This window comes from Typopeltis vanoorti, chromosome 14, assembly GCF_054136105.1.
Source record: "Typopeltis vanoorti isolate ZY-2024b chromosome 14, IOZ_Tvanoo_1.0, whole genome shotgun sequence".
Classification (NCBI taxonomy): domain Eukaryota; kingdom Metazoa; phylum Arthropoda; class Arachnida; order Uropygi; family Thelyphonidae; genus Typopeltis; species Typopeltis vanoorti.
In genome coordinates, this window is record NC_143562.1 from 107,840,381 (window position 1) to 107,857,363 (window position 16,983).

Consider the following 16,983-nt stretch of genomic DNA (forward strand, 5'->3'; position numbering starts at 1 on the left):
GATAAGCTTTTCCCCCCATAAAGTTTGTATTTTTGCTTTTTTCCCCTTCGTATTTTTGCTTTAATTTAGCAAAAATACGAAGCAAATTAAACTGAATTTAATTCTTCTAGCTTGGCATTCAATTAGATATCACGTTTAACATTTTTGAAAATTGCTTATTCTATCGCTTCAGAAATAAATCACTCCGGAAATTGATTACGTGGATAAAAGAATACAGAGCTTTCTCTGATTAATATCCACATGCAACTTTTAATATTTGCTGGTTTTACGAAGTAGTATTAACTTACAAATATAAATATTTCAAATAATCAAGCTCTTCAGTAATGGAACACGGGATATCTTTAATAATCTATTAAAAATTACCACGTCTAAGTTATCTTGTGAATGGAAATGGTTCCAAAGACAAATAACTTTTTTTTTTTTTTTTTTAAATGGTTGGTAATCATAGAAGGTGCACCAGTCTAATTAACGGTAAGCTAGACCAGAAGGTACTCAACTGCAATTTCTCCAGCTACTGTAAATTGCCGTGTGAATATTTATAAGGTCTTAATGCCTGTGATGAGATTCTTTATACTTTACGACGACTGCAGTTCGCTTCAGCAAATTTTTCAAGATAACAGCATATGCATTAACTAGAACTTTCAACATTTCATTTCTTACACGTGTGGCATCCAACTACCTGGGGACTGTGAATCGAAACTGGTGGAAACAGCGATCTTAACGCTTACATTCTGTTCATCCTATTTCTTTATTCTTGAACAGTCCTATGAAACATTTAAGCAAAGGAAAAATTAATTTGAGTCATTCGAAAGATAGCCATTTGTCTGTTTGTCTTTTCTATTAAATATTTTCATGGGTAATGCTCTTTTGAACTGGCCAACACCAATTTCTTTGCTTTAAAGAAATTCATTTAATGGGTTAACTGTGGGTCATGCATACCATCCTCTTCTTTTCATTGACCTGTGTTCTTTGGAACACACATCTAAATCCGATCAAGGACTCCGACCTCTGCTGTTCCTTATCATTTGCGCATGCACGGTACTGTTGTGCGGGACAGGATTTGCAACTTGGGTGTGCGTCACCTTTACACAACTAAATAAACGTCATTAGGAACACTAGAATTCTAGTTTGCAATTTCTGAAATTCAGGAATATTAACATTATGTTGATGTTCTTTGTTCTTGGGTCCAGTTTCACCAGTTTTCTTTACCTCATGTCTGCAAATGACCTAATTTAACCAAATTTTTTGGTAAATAAAGACTGACAATGAGAAATACAAAATTGCAACCGTAATTATAGATGCAAATCTGGAGTAATTATTGATAGAATTAGTTCTCATCCGGGTTTACCCGGAATTCCCTTTTGTGCATATGGCCACTTCATCCAGTTTGTTAAAAGAAAAATTAATGGTTTCCGCATAAGCGCTATTGTGATGGATTAACATACAAATCGGACATTCTACATCACCAGAACTGATAAATGTATTGCCAAATTTGTAGGACAACAATTTCTTCAAGTACTATATTTCCCTTCCAGAATTATTATATAAAAAGAAGTGTAGGGAAAATGTCCCCCACTTTATAAACGTTGTATGTTTGGATTTTAAAAGCAAATGGCAAAGGTGATTATTACTATCTATAACTTACATTTCGTTCTTCAAAATTTGAAGATGAAAAGCAAATGTATATTTAGACTGGTTTAAAAATGTGTGCAATTCTTAAGTGTATTATCCTAAAGATTTAAAAAAAAAAATGAGAACGATAATTTTAGTGGTTCGTGTTTCAGAAAATAGTCTTAAAAGTGAGTTTATTTTGCGATTAGTGCTTACCATTCTTAGCTACTTCACTAGTTAGGGTTAACATTACCAAAAGGATGTCTTGCTGTTGTACAGTAAAAACTGACTGAAGTTCTTGTTTTAGTGCTATTATCGTTAACTATGATCAAAAACATGCCAGGATTGTGGAGGATTTAAAAACGAAGTTGATTTTTTTTTAAATCCTTTTGCCTCAAAAACCAAAAGCAATTGAGGCCAATGCACTATCAATATTGTGTATTGTTGTGCGGGATGTAAAAGTCCAGACGATTTGCTAAACAATAACTAACAGGTCTGATAAATTGCTAAATCTGCAAAATACTATGCTATTTCTAGACTGAACTGATTAAACACGAAGGCATTGAACTTGCAATGTAAAACTATTGCGAATTCAACGAAATGAAGATAAACTATATCGAGCAGCTTTATTTAGCCCAAGTGGCAACAACGATAAGAATACGAAAAGATATATTGTGTAGAAGGGTAATCTAATCTGATTTTCTTCCTATAGGTAAAAGAAAAAGGATTTAAATGAAGCCATGCCAATAAGTTTGATTACGACAAAACTGAAATGGGTTGATCTTAATTTGCACGGCCCAATTCTAGCACGGAAACCCATTTGACCATCGAAGTTTAAATCAGGGATTGTCTGGGATAAACTGAATGTATTACTGCCTTCAAAAAAGTTTAAGCCTAGAATAAATGGAATAAGAATTAAAACACCAGAGGGTTCTTTGTTTTATGCACGAAAGAACCATTTATCTTGTTCAGAAAATAAATTGCAAAGTAAATACATAATTTGGACTAATGTGCAAAAAAAAAAACTAACCAGACACAGTGGAGATGCGTTTGTTTTCGACATTTTAATGCAGTTTCTTTCGGCAGTAATATTCATAATGAAATAGAAAACGATCAAAACGTAAAAACACTCAGATCTCAACACTGGAGGTCAACAGAATGCCACTCGTGCTAATGGAAGCCCTTTAACCGTTCGAGCTGCTTTATCCCAAATAAGGGTTAATGGAACCTAAATTATCGAGAGAGAGAAAATGCGGGCATTCTTTTCACTTCCCCTGCATTCCAGATACCAGAAATTCATCACCAAGAGTATGCTTCAAAACATCTTCCTGCTTCGAGATGTCATTTGTGTTAATATGTCTGCTCTCTCTCAATATCCCTCCATGCATGATACAATCCAGTTTGTTAATGATAAACTAGATATGTTATGGTGTAAATAATGAATTACTACAAATGATGTGTCTGTCTACTTAAAAGCAAAGATTAAAACATTGTCAAATATTTTGTGATCGTAAAATTTGCACTTAAAGAGTTGGGTTGTTTAGAACAAATCTAGTGAACAATTCTTCGGACGTTCAAAAAATCCTGATGTTCCACGAGGAAAACTTCCTACCACCGTATGAGAGCGATTAACCATCAACTTTGTTAAGTCATTAACGACACTTCCTCGCGTCCTCGATGGGGCCTCCGTACCTTAGTCGTTACGACAAGCCCTTATGGTGGAAAGACTGGAGTGGGTGGATGAAATCCCGTACAGGAAGCGAAGAATTTTTGTAAGTCATTCAATTGCAGGTCAATCGGTCTCAACGGAGATGGGGGGGGGGGGTTTCTCGTAGTAACTGCGATTTTTCATCCCGGTAAACAAACTGTCAAAAGAAAATGCTAAATGCCATTGAATGCAAACATTCTCAATATAATTAACACACCTATTATACTAACCCTTATAGCTTCAGCTGCTTCTGTTAAAAATTGCAAAACAATCCTCAAGACGGGATATTCGAACCCCCAATCTTTCCAATAGAAGAAACGAGAAATTGTAATAACGATTAGCTCCTGAGTCATGGGAATTGTAAATCTGTTGGATTTACAATACAAAAAGTTATTCGGAACGATATTCCGATTCTGGTGTTTAATATTATCCGATTTTCAAATTTGATGCAATGTAAAGAAAGTGGAAGCGTATAAGACTGCTAATTTGATGCTGAGCAAATTCAGCATCCTCACGCAAGTCCCTTCATTATTTTTAACATGTGAAGTGTTCCATAATTTTCGGAAGAGTAAAAAAAAAATTTGAGGCTAAAATTCACCCCATGCTATTAAAAAAAATCGTATAAATCAGCGTTTAAAATATAGCCTGAAACAATTATTTTAGAAGACTTAAAATTACATCCAATGCACAAGCACATTTGAACTAATCTTAAGGAACTTACAAAACCCTCGGGGTTGCGACACTTGCCAGAGTGATATCATTCTGAAAGGTCATGTTTGTACATGGGATACACAACCAACCGCACTTTGGTTAGCTTTTCCCTCGAGGAACAGATTTACCAACTACACCTGCATGTTTTCAATGGAGGGTGGAGTCGCTGATGTTTTCTGAGAAATCTTTCGACTTCGCCATTTGAAGACCAGGAATACTTTAATCTGCAGTCATCTATCAATCTCAACGTGAATGAAGTTACTTATGCCGGTTTATAGGTCTCTGAATAATTATTTTAAAACGATGAAGTAGTTTTTTTTTTTTTTTTTTTACAATTAAAAGTACATTTGATATACAAATTGTCGTTACAATTTGTTTCAGCATTCAACTTTTTTTTTTTAATTTGTATCAGTTAATGCAAGGCAATGAGGCAAATATCTTAAATCCCCAAAAGGCCTCCCGAGAAAAAAATAAATAAAATAAAAATATTATAAAACAAGTTCAATAAAATACTAGAAAAGTTATGGTCAAGAAGTTAAGATTGAACAATCTCCTACTCAAACTCGAGAAACCCTCCGATCCTGGATTTAGGGCAACAAGTTGAACGTTCTGGTCTCGCGCCATCAGTTGGACTTTTGTATTTATCTTCTATTAATTTATACAATAACTTTGGTTTATAGCTTAGATATAAGACCGTATGAAATTTGAGGATATCACTTACCAAAAACTGCAGATTAAAAATGAAATCTGAAGAAGATGCTTACTTTTTTTTTTAATGCTGCCACAATACTCGCTTGATCCCAAGGGTGCACCAATAAAAAGCACTATCCGCTTATCCAATAATATTTAATTCCCCGCCATTGTACTGCTATGGAAACACATTTGAAAAAAAAAAAGCTTTGTCTATATCAAGAATAGCACAAATTACGTGTGCACACATCAAATAGTAGATAAAACCCCACACTATCCTCTAAATAAATATTTGGGTATAACCTTTACTTACTGTTAACCGTCTCACAACACTAAAGGGAGGTAGGATAGAGCAGTTACACGTGCGGCTGCTGTTCTTCCAGATGGTAAAAGCCCATTAAATATCCCCTGCACGTTTCCCGGCGTCGCGCCACACCCCAAGAGGGCGCGCTATTTAAAGACACACCACACACACGATTGTAAACGCAGCTTTTGGGAGCCAATTACCGGAAGGCAACGCAACTTTTTTTTCCTTCTCAGTTTTGCCAAACAGAATGGGCAATGCGATCGCTCAGAACTAACAGGCCAGAAGCAATAGCCAGCTGTGATCGTTACCCAAGGGCGAGTTTTTTTTTTTTAAGTTAAATAAAATTTAACAATTTAAAGTGCAGAATGGAAAAACCTTCACATTTATCAGTAGAATTAAAAAAGGTGCAGAGCCAAAGCCTGATTGAGGTTTCAATGTCAGAAAGTAATTTAACAAATAAATAAAAGGTTTCTTTTCACCATCTGTTACTGACTAAACGAAAATCGCTATGCGATACCCAAGTTTTCCCTTGGTACTGGACACTCAAACCAAAAATTAAGGTGAGCCTGCGGGTAATCCATAAAGGATACAGGAATCACTTTAAAGCCCTCCAAATTGTCGGAGTTCTGGAACTTTATTGTTAAACTAGCAGGCCAATTTATTTCAGTCTCTATGACAACGATATAGAAAACAGAACATTCACACCATGCATTTGAAATTTCACTCAAAATTATTCTCAACTTCCTATTTTTTTTCTCCCTCATTCGTTGTATTTGCAGTCTTAAACTATCTTTCCTGTTGATTCATGAATTATAATACTACATTATAAAATTTGTAAACTGATTCGAACCGTTATTCCTACAGATTCATAAATGTTACGCAAGTTTATCCAGAATAAAATTTCGAAAAAGGCGAACAATGTACAGCGAACACTTGTTTGAGTGATTACAAAGAAGAAAAAAAAATCCGTCGAGAAAAATAAACATAACGACCTAGTTTGCAACAGGGTCGGTTAGTGTTTTTTTTTTTTGGGGGGGGGGGGGTTCAGCTTCAACTTGCAACCGGTTGGGCTATATTCTGTTTATTTTATTTTAATGTTAACATACACTAAAGTTTCGTTGCATTAGGACCATAAACATCAAAACTGCCAAATGCAATTGGGGAAGCAATAAAAGTCAATACTCACTCACACTGCATGTGTACATGGTTTTGCGGTTATTGAAGGACGACTAGTCTTGTCTTAGTTCATTTACAACTCGTTGACCTAAAAATTGCGTCAACATAAAACAGAGGAATGACAACTCACCTAGAGCCGATTAACATTCCATCCATTTAACTTTAAAAAAGTTAAAATGGTTGAATTCTGTGTTCTAGCGCTGATAACCCATAAGCATCAAAACCAACCAACTACTTTAAAATCCTGCTTAGTTTCGACTCCAAGAATTGCTGCCTTGGGCGCTAATTTTCGGGAGTGACAATATGGTCTAAAGTCAATACAAGGCAGCCCTTCATGGTCAACTTTATAATTAATCCCATCACTAAACCCCAGGAAGTTATATGCCATGTCAGGTGCACCAGTTCGACCTCTTTCTCCCTTCTACCCTTGGGCTAAACTGCTACCAGTAGACTTTATTCCTCTTTATGAACCAGTTCTGATGCATCTCACTAGGATACGAATTGTTGCCGCCGCCGCCAGTAACAGGTCTCAGAAATGAATCCAACGATGCTTTTATAATTTAACTGATTTCATTGTACGTTCAAGTTTTATACGAATGAAAACTACTGCATTATTCCAATATTCATAAAAACAAGGCAAATTTTACATAAAGAAAAATGATAGTACTGACATCGAAGACTAATTAAACTAATTTCAGGAAATGCCAACTAGATGCAGCGACAAAGAAAGAACAAATGTAAATTTGTTAACTGTCCCACTCAGGAAATGTAAAATGACGTAAGTTGTAGAAGCCATCTAGGAATAGAGCAATGCGAGTACAGAATAAACATTACTCTGACAACTGTTAACAATCACTTGTATACATCGATATTTGAAGAACAGAATCCACAAACTTGACAACATTCACGTATAGGAATCAGAGATGTATACACAAAACCAGTTAATTCCGCAAACGTGTGTTACTCTGGAAGTTAATTGATGTCATGCCATATCCGAGGTACTAACGTTTCATGAGTTTGATCGGGTATATGCACATAAATAATGAGCTCACTTTACAGCAGTTTGTCTTAAACTTTACGATTACGAAACCCGTGAAAAGATTAAAATTATCGGGAAGGAATTGAGAAAACGAAGTAATCCAAAATCATGGGAGAAATATTAAGCATAAGATTTCAAAACGTATTCGCAATTATTGTAACCCTTCAAGGGTTTCTATCAGAAATTACATCGAATACAAGTTATGTTTGTATGCTTTCGGAGAAGCCTACAACTTTCGCAGAACGTTGGGATTTTGCAGAACACGGTTTAAGAAGCACTGCTGTAGAGAACTAAGTCAAACTAATCAAGTTCCCTCGAGCATACAAAGAGCGACCGGTATTCCAAGTTGTCTTGAAATACTAATCGCTGGTGAACAATACGTGACTTCTCTCCCCCCTCAGAATACAACACCACAATTATTAGCATATATGAACATAGTATAAGCAACAGCAAAACGAACTTGGGTTTATAAACAGAGGCTGCGCAGTTAACGCTATTTTCTGCAGAGTCAATTTTTGATAGATGTAAGAAGGTAAGGCTTACCTTAAGCGTCTAAGTTTTTCATATCAAAGTAAAAAAAAAAAAAAAAACTCTTTTCTCTAAGTCAGAGCGGTACATCAGGAACTCATTTTTTTCAGGTAATTCGAACTCGCATGCACGCGTTTCTTAGCGGCTACTGCAGGTAAGGGGGAGATGGAGGAGGAACCAACTCCTTTGTAGTGCGGTTTCTCGGAAACTCCAATCTGCAACAAGGAACTGCAACAGGAAACAGGTGGTATATAAGAGCAAAAAGCAACAAAATACCGGAAGTTTGGAGGAAATGGCGTCTTTCCGAAATCAGTGACATACTAGACTTGGTGAGGTCGAGTTAGAGCAGCCACTGAAATTCGGGAGCATTTTAGGTGTACTAGTCGCAATAAAAACGGGTCGGGCGACACGAATTACACATTAGGCGACCCTTTGCACACGCAAAATCTGGGTTGCAAAGCATATCTAAATGGTTACTATTTCTGTATGCAACATTACTTTTTTTTTTTATTTCATCGATTTTTGTTCCATTCTTTAACGAATTTTTCAAAAACAAGCTGAGAAAATAACATTCCAGTAGAATACAAGAATATTCTTGCATTTTTCTTATGAAGAAAAAAAAAACTATTCTCTTTTGTCTTTTTAAAAAGAATTTAAGATACTGATTGATCTTAGGAAAGAGAATCACGACATAAAAGCAGGTAAAGAGAATTAAATGAGAGCCTCACTAGATGAGGTTAGTCGTTAAATCTTACATCCAGAAAGGAAAACACTTCTGAACCCACACAATCAGCGAATTAAATCAAAATCCGTAAGAAACGCAATAAATTCCATCAATATAATTGAGTGCATGAAAAATATTTCGCACAAATAAAGTTAACATTAATACTGATACAGGACTTTAAGCGCACGTTTACCTTCTCCTTGCTTGTAGTACCCCCCCCATCCTTTCCCAAGGTTTCTATCCGGATTAGCTCCACGCGTGTATAATCAGACTTCGACAAGTTAATACCGATTAAGTGCAAATTCGCAAAGGAGGGCTTGTTGCCATAGTAATGCTCTTTTGCATCAATTCTCTCCTACATCGGGTGTAATTAAAACCGACCCTCTTGTGATGGAAAGACTCGGTATTTAGAGTTATGATCCTAAATCGGATCTCTTGGGATACAGCAATGAACCGATTTTCTAGATAAATTTTGTTAATTTCATAATTTTGTGCAAAATCTACGCCACTTCAACATTCATGTAAAAGAAGAAAAAAAAAATTGACAGCTGATCTCTTTGCTGAGATGAGCACAGATATCAACAAGGATGTACGTAAACCAAATGCTCACTTCAAATCACACTGAACTATTATGTTCATGCCGAAAATACGTTTATTTATATAATAAACGACTTTTTTTTTCACCTACCCACATTAAAACATCAGTATTTTGAGTCACACCGAACGCAGCCGTTTCAAATTGGAATTGGTACTTCCTAGCAGTTTAAAGATCTAAATCTGTTGGCACCACTGTCGGTCGAGAAGCCATAGAACAAGGAAACAGCCTCGACTAGTCAAGCATAACACATCTACGCAAGCGTCCAGCAACGAAAAAAAATATACCATCGGCCATTTATGATTTATTTTAAGGAAGGTAGAAAGTTTCCCCCCCCCCTCTCTTTTAGAAAGATTTTTAAGTAAATATAGTGAAATTCAGCCTCAGTAGTCGAAGCTGAATGTACCTGAATATATGCTTATCTCATGTTCAATTTCGGTGTATGACAAAATGCCCTCAATACCAGTTTACTTCATTACCAGCTTTCCTTCAAACCTCAACACACCTTAGCTACATGCTGTTAGCTAATTACACTCATAATAACACACCCAAATGATACCCATCTCCAAACCTCAACACAGGAAGATTAATATGAACGAGGTATGCATGTAGGAGTATTTACTGGGTGGTACCTTCACCTACGATAAGTTATTTGTGTGTAGATGCAAATTTGTATGCTCGTATGTCACTAGCGTATCCAATAGAAAAACCCCTTTTAATATATTTCACGGGGAGTTAATTAAAATATTACTTTATGAAAAACGTATAAGATTTTGAATAAAAAATACGGAGAGGGTTAAATCATTTCCCCCCTTTCCATATCGAATTTCTTGATCTTGAAGTAACATCAGAGAAAATCCCCATGAATTATTGTCTGATGTGTTACTGCATGCCATCCGTTTGTTCTGACAATTAAATTCTTGTAAATAAGTCTGGCAAAGCTGATTTGTCTAGCGTCATTTTCCTGTATACCAATCATTCCCGATGAAAAACGTACCAATTAGCATGAAGAGCAAGTGATTTAATCTTCCCATTCAGAGGGGGAAAAATCTAAGATATAACGGGTAAATCTTAATTGCTAGTTAATCTGACGTTAATTCTATTGATAACGGAGCAGATTTGTAAGTGATTCAGATTCCTAGTTCAGCCTAAATGAAAGTAAAACATTCCAGTTGTTTCCCTAATAAGGAAGAATTAAAAATCTGAGATTCTTGTGATGACGTCTAGCATCAGTTAATGTCTTAATTGGGACCACAGTTGATTTACAAGTTACGTTGTTCCCCTAATTTGTGATCAACAAGAATCGTTCTTCGTTGCAAGTTCTCAACAGCAGGAAAATTACAATTATGGGTTTATTATAAGAGCTATTTTGCAATGTTTTATTTGTAGTTAGCAAGGAGAGAAAGAAATACGCTTCCTCTTGATAAGAGATCAAGAACTGAATATCCTGTACATGCCAATCAAAAATAAAGCCACTGAAGTAATTCGTAATTACTGGTGCTGTGTGAAGCTGATTAGGAGAATTCGTTTCAGAGAATCGTTTATCATAAATATAAAGGGCATCAACAATCTACACATGCTAATTAACTAAATGATTGCAACTTCTAGAATTAAAATCCGAAGGGGAAAAAAAAAAAGGCTGAAAGCCCATAATGCAAATAGAACCGAAATCTTAAGTTACTTCGGCGACTAAAACATCTGACGAGCTTTTATTATTACCAGAATGAAATGTCCAAGATATAAAACGTCAAAGTACCATCATCAGTCCAAACTTCGCCATATACAATTATTGTCAAATCACATACGGAATTAGCGGTGACCTGTAACTTCCGAAAACTCCAGCGGCGATAACAGCAGCAATGAATTTTCTGCGTCCGCAGAGTCAGGCCGTGGCGATGAAATCACGAATACTCATCAACCCCTGGGGCTACAACGCTTCGAACGCCGACAGAAATTACAGACCCATTGCAACCGCTGGCAGTTCGAAGTTGGCAGTGTATATAGCGCGAACGCCATGAGCAACATCACACTGTTCGCTAATGAGAAGGGGGAACAGAAAACTACCAGCTTAATTGAACTGGAGTTTGCGAGCCCAGTTCACTGCACGGTATTAAATTCACAGGCGAAATTTTCTCACCTCTGGATTTCAATTTAAATTCATTCTTCTCAAAATAAGGGTCCCTTGAAATATTCTTCCCTGAAACCAAAGCTTGAAACTGACGAAACAGATGACAATATATAGGCTGAAATATTAAGACGTAAATAATGTCTATAACAGTTGAAGTGATATTCAGGTTTATCCGAATATGTTCAAGTCATCTGTAATCATAGCAGAAATTTGACTTACACGAAGTTAATTCCACGCAGTAAGAAATGCTGATTATTGTACCCAAGTAGATACCTAAATCGATAGACAGGCAAATATCTGAGATAGAGATTGCTGGCGGGCTATAAAAGTGATGGTTCGTCAGAGCTAGTCAGCAGTCTGGCGATGACAACGCACCCTGGTATCAAATTTCTAAAGTCGCACAAAGCACTCAACTGTGAAGGATAGTAGAATGTCAGTAGTAAGGAACGTGATCGATTCATTCGGAAACATTCTGCAGCTAGAAAAATCAGGAGATTACGGATATCCGAAATAGGTGAGCTGGAATATGGAATTACTTGAGCTGGGTCCGAAAACAATAACTACTGTTAATATGGTTACTTACTATTAGCAGTATTACATGCTTTGAAATATTTTCCTTTCATGACTTGTAATTATTAAATCAGATTCGCATGAGTCTAAGACCTCTGGGTAATTTTTAATTTATCGTCTTCAAACGTCCTTTGGAATGGAGCTTGTTTTTGTAGAATATTCTCACCAACAAGAAATAAGTGAGCGAGCCCTACCAATTTATCGGCAACTTCACCAAAATACGAGGCATACAACTGATCCCAGAAAATTATATGTAATGGATTCCGGACAGATATAATATGAATACTTGGTTTGTGTTCTACCGCTACTTAACCGAGGATTTGGCGGGATGCAAAGGCTGCTGGGCTTATCTGCTAAAAGCGCACGATTTACAGCCACGCACGCAGAACAAAGTGCAACAGGTGTGCAGTAAAGCTCACCAGTAAGTTGTCCTGCTACGGAAACCAGTTTGCACCCTGGCTGCCTTAAACAGCACAAACATGCACGTCAGTTTTGTATGTTCCCTTTAAAAGACGATTATTACGCTACCCATAGAGAGCAATCCCAAGTCCAGAGTTTCAGGCATGGGCTGCAGAACATGCAAATATCTGAATGGAGATTCTACTGATTCAAGAGGTCTTCGAATTGTCTTTGTTAGATATTGAGCATAAGTAAGAAAATAAAATTTGAGAATTTACAAGTTCCAACTTAGACACAGTTCAACTTTTTCAAAAGAATGGTGCAGTTTTTGGCGATCTGAATTTGAAATGGATGAAGTTCAGAACTGCAACACCAACGAACACTCGCAATATTCTGTTCGGTCCACTTAAGTCAATCCATCGCATTTAATCTGGTCACAAGCAATACAGATCCTCTGCATGGTGGGAAGCAGGAATAAGATCACCGCAGATGTCTAGAGAAAACTGCCTCAATGCTTGGTATGAATAGAAATACGAAGTGGGTTTATTTTAACACCCACAGAATATCGATGGATCGAACCTGTAAAGCAAAACAATTTTATGATCACTAATAAAATGCCTAAACCTCTTCATGCATTGCGTGGAATTTGCAATTCACAAGTCCAGTTTGAGTTGAATGCAAAACAAAGACGACCTCTACTCTCAACAACTGAAGCAAAAGCGGGTGTTCAAACAAGACAAGTACGGCAGTTCGCGATGAGGAAAAATCAAGAGCTGGAGTTACTCCTTGATCCAGCATAGCTCAGACCCACCCAGAGACGCGTAATTATCATTTATTTCGATCGATGGCTCATTTCCCGCGCAGACAGCCCTTCGTCAATGCTGAGAGATCATCTACACTGGGTGTCCGGAGTTCGGATCCATGGGCATTTTTGGCATCAGCAAGAGATCGAACTACTTGCTAAAAACGAGTCAACGCTACAAATCATAATTTTTTTTTTTAAAGTGAAAATGTCAAAATTAAACTCTCGCGTCATTTTTGTAAAATTATTAATCTGAGTTATAAATCCCTTATTTCTCCCCCCCTCAAAAAGGGACAAGTTCGGAGTATTCGTTTATTAGACCAGTTTGGGTCAATTTTAATAATTTGGCACTATTGACAGATTATAATTATTAAAATACTTACAGAAAAACAAACTGATACAATGAGACAAAAGTTTGATTCTGAAAAGAAACTGAAGCAATATGAAGACTTCATAAATCGAGCATTGAGAGAAAAACAGCGGATGTGTTAACACTCATCTAAGAACAATGTAAACTATCTTACCGTCTTGTAAGATAGTTTAATAAGTTCTAACTTGAAAGTACCCAAATGGGAACGTTAAGCTATTTCAAATCTCGCATTGAGGTACTGCAAAACACGTGCTCTCTCTCTTTTCTAAAACTTGAAGTCAAGATCAAGCTGGTCGTCTTGAACATCGGATCTTGTGAACAGAATATATTTTTTTTTTGTCTTTCGTACTAAAAATAAGACTCTCTCCTGCCTAATACAACTTCGATGTAAAGTGAAAAGTAATTTCGGAGCTAAGAAATCATGCTAAAATCTGAAGTCTTGTGATCCCATTTGAGGCAATAAAAATCACGCTCAATCTTCCAAGTCAACTGCATTAAAAATGCGAAGCCGTAGAATAAATGCTTCGCTAAACTTAAAAGCCAAACATCTCCAACGGCACATTATTTGCATGTCAGTAGATAAATTCCAAAACCAATACACGAGCAACAGCAAACGAAAATGTTGCTAATTAAATCCATTAGGAAGCAGCACGCGCTGCCAATGTAACATTTTTCTAGTGTCTTGCTTAAAAAAAAAAAATGTTCAGTTTTCTTTATCATCGATGAAATTAACGATAGTAAAATCGTTCCAGTTTTGTAAGCCCAAACGGAGTTGTAAATTTTTGAGTATGTCCCACATGTGCAATACAACTTAACGACTCAAAGGATTTTTACATGTGCAATCTTTGTTTTTCCTGATCTAAATAAAGGTCATAGAAGTGGAAAATAGAAGCCCATACTTGAATAGAGGTATTAATTGTCGCTGTGAACCTCGATTAAAAAACAATTCCAAAGTACCTTCGAATACTAATGGTTTTCACCGGATGAAAATTTTAACACCAGAACTTCAAACAGAACAGAATTAAGCCAAGGTTTCCTTTAGTCGCAATGCATGCTTCAGTTATGTTAAAAAAAAACTAAACATACGACATTGAAACGGAGCTACGCCATTAGGCCCGTCAGTGTAACATTTTCAGTTTAGTAAAGCGGACAACTCCAGAGACATGGCCGCTTACGTGATCATCCGACTCAGTAGCATAACTATTCACGAAATTTCTGTAATGTGGGGACAGCCAAATGCTAGGCGAGCCAGTTGCCTACATAGTGGGATAGAAAGATACAAAAACGGTAAACAACGAATCTGCAAACTTGAGAACCCATTGAACACAGCGGATGAACCGAAAAACAGACTACAGACAAAGCTTATTTTTTATACTATGAATTTCACATCTCGCTCACACACGTGCAGATTTGGTATGCAAGGTAAACTTTCGCGTATCAAGACTAATTATAGATGCGAGGCCACATTGCACCTCACTACCAGTAATGACTGAATTTGGATGGGTTACATACCACAACAATATTTAAAATCAGCTAATGTTGATAAATACTATTTGCTTTCATAAACACGACATCGCACAACTATCAGTGCTGAGAAAGTTCTTAGGCCTTGCATAGCCAGTCAGTCAATGTTCGGGAGTTATAAAGCATGATTATTATTAGGATAATGACTTGAGTTAAAGCCAATGAAAGGTTGGATATCTGAGCGCTTTGTCATAAAAATTGCCCATGAAACGCCACTGACTAATACCAGTAATAACCAGATGAGTGTATCACGCAATAAAAACATACCTGATGATTCAGTTTTCTACGCAAGCGTCTTTCAACAAATATTACTGAAGCAACGTGGTTGTAGAAACAAGTCAAATTGCACAGCGCAGAATTTCAATCACTCAAGAAATACATGAATAACCGAGGAAAAAAAATCTTACATATATATCGGAATGTTTAGTGCCAATAATGAATTGGCATTTTTGTAAACATACAAACTTTAAACTTTTTAAAGTGAGGCAAAAACGTAAAAACACCAAAAGGTTATCGTGAATTTCCGCTGTCAGCTTTGGAGACAAATCACGACCAAGATCAATCATGCAGAACTCACAAGAAAGCTGGATTTTTTTTTTTTTTTTTTAATCTCCGCTAAATCCGGAGAGGCACATGATACATTTCCAAATAAAACCTGCACAGATTGGTTTCATTTGTCACCAATACTTAGAGTCCGTCTCAAATGCACTGTCGACACTTGGGATGTCCGTTATCGTGGAATCAAATGAAGACTGAGAAAATATTCAAAACAACTATTTGACGGAGATTTCTCATAATCTGCTCTCTTGTTTCAAAAATACTCGACTTTATTGTGCAAAGTTACATAATGAAGATAACACATCTTAAGACATTTTCCACAAAGACAAATCTTCGTAGACAGGGATAACAAAATTCCCACCTACTACTATAAATGTGACGTCATAAAGATGAGAAACTTATATAGGAGGCCTCTTGGGATCGCTAGCGGTCTATTAGAGGAGGCCAACCTCAACGGCTATAAAGCCTCATGCTCCTTTACTGTCAAACTCAGTCTTCCGCTGCTATTTAATGCCTGAACTATTTCCGTTAACACATTTTTGGGGTGGGTTTATTTGTGAAGATAAACTGCAGTATTCACAAGAAAAATTTCAGTGAATCAAAAAAATAATAAATAAAATAACCGGTCACGGTCAGTAACTTTAACACTAAGGCATGATTATAAAATAATATTTTTGTAAAAGCCGTAATTATACTATGTGCGACACTCGCTATATTTTGTGTCACATCTCTGCACCTAAAAGCGCCACCTAACGGCGATTGTAAAATCTCCAAAATTTTCGAAAGAGGAAAAAGAATTTCATATATTTGAAAGCATCGTTTATTTTGATTGTCGCGACTAGAATGAGAAATAATATTTCATTTAATAAGTGTTTTTTTTTAAAGGAACACGAGCTTAAACAAATTAAAATGCAGTATAAACAATGGAAACTAACTTGTACGGTTCGATGATTGTTCGCTACGTGACAAAAAAGGTCTTTGAACACCCAAACATTCACCTAAATGTTCTATTCTTGACCTTGTCTGAGACGGATAAATTTGGAACTGAGTAATTTGGAATGTGGCGCAACAGAACGAGGTCAAGAGTAAACTCCACCCGGCAGTTCAGTTTTTTTTTTTTTTTTTAAATTTCCTTAAGCGAGTCAGACTTGTCTCAACATCTTCGTTATAATCCGACATATGGAGATAATCAATGAAATCAGGTCACTCCATAAATAGGACGGTTTCCACATCTTGGAAACAAGACCTAAACTATAAATATCTCGGCTCTTCTCAATGATTTATTAAACACGTCAAGACAGTTGGCTACAAGAAAAAAATTACCTTGATTTACATTTATCAGATTGTGAATGAGATCTGATATAATTCGGCTGGCTTTTAAGGAATATTAACAATTTCATATTCCTTTTAAGGAATATTAACAATTCCTTTCCACACGCCATTATTTTCAAAACAATGTGGTCCGATGAATTTTAAAAACTCGTGTCTACGATTCGCTTATCGTCAAGGTCGAAAAATCCGAGCCGTAACAAATTCGGTATCA

The 16,983-nt window shown here is 36.4% G+C and overlaps 1 protein-coding gene across 6 annotated transcripts in view; it reads right to left on the bottom strand.

The window, feature by feature from the left end:
• Positions 1–16,983, bottom strand: part of LOC150099827 (semaphorin-1A-like) — a 405,107-nt gene that overhangs the window by 367,910 nt on the left and 20,214 nt on the right. The window contains exon 1 of one of the 6 annotated variants that reach the window (XM_090404330.1): positions 5,034–5,139. The exons of the other annotated variants lie outside the window; for them this stretch is intronic. The gene's annotated coding sequence lies outside the window, so the exon portion shown is untranslated. Of the gene's footprint in view, positions 1–5,033; positions 5,140–16,983 lie in introns of those variants that run through there. 6 annotated transcript variants of the gene reach the window in all.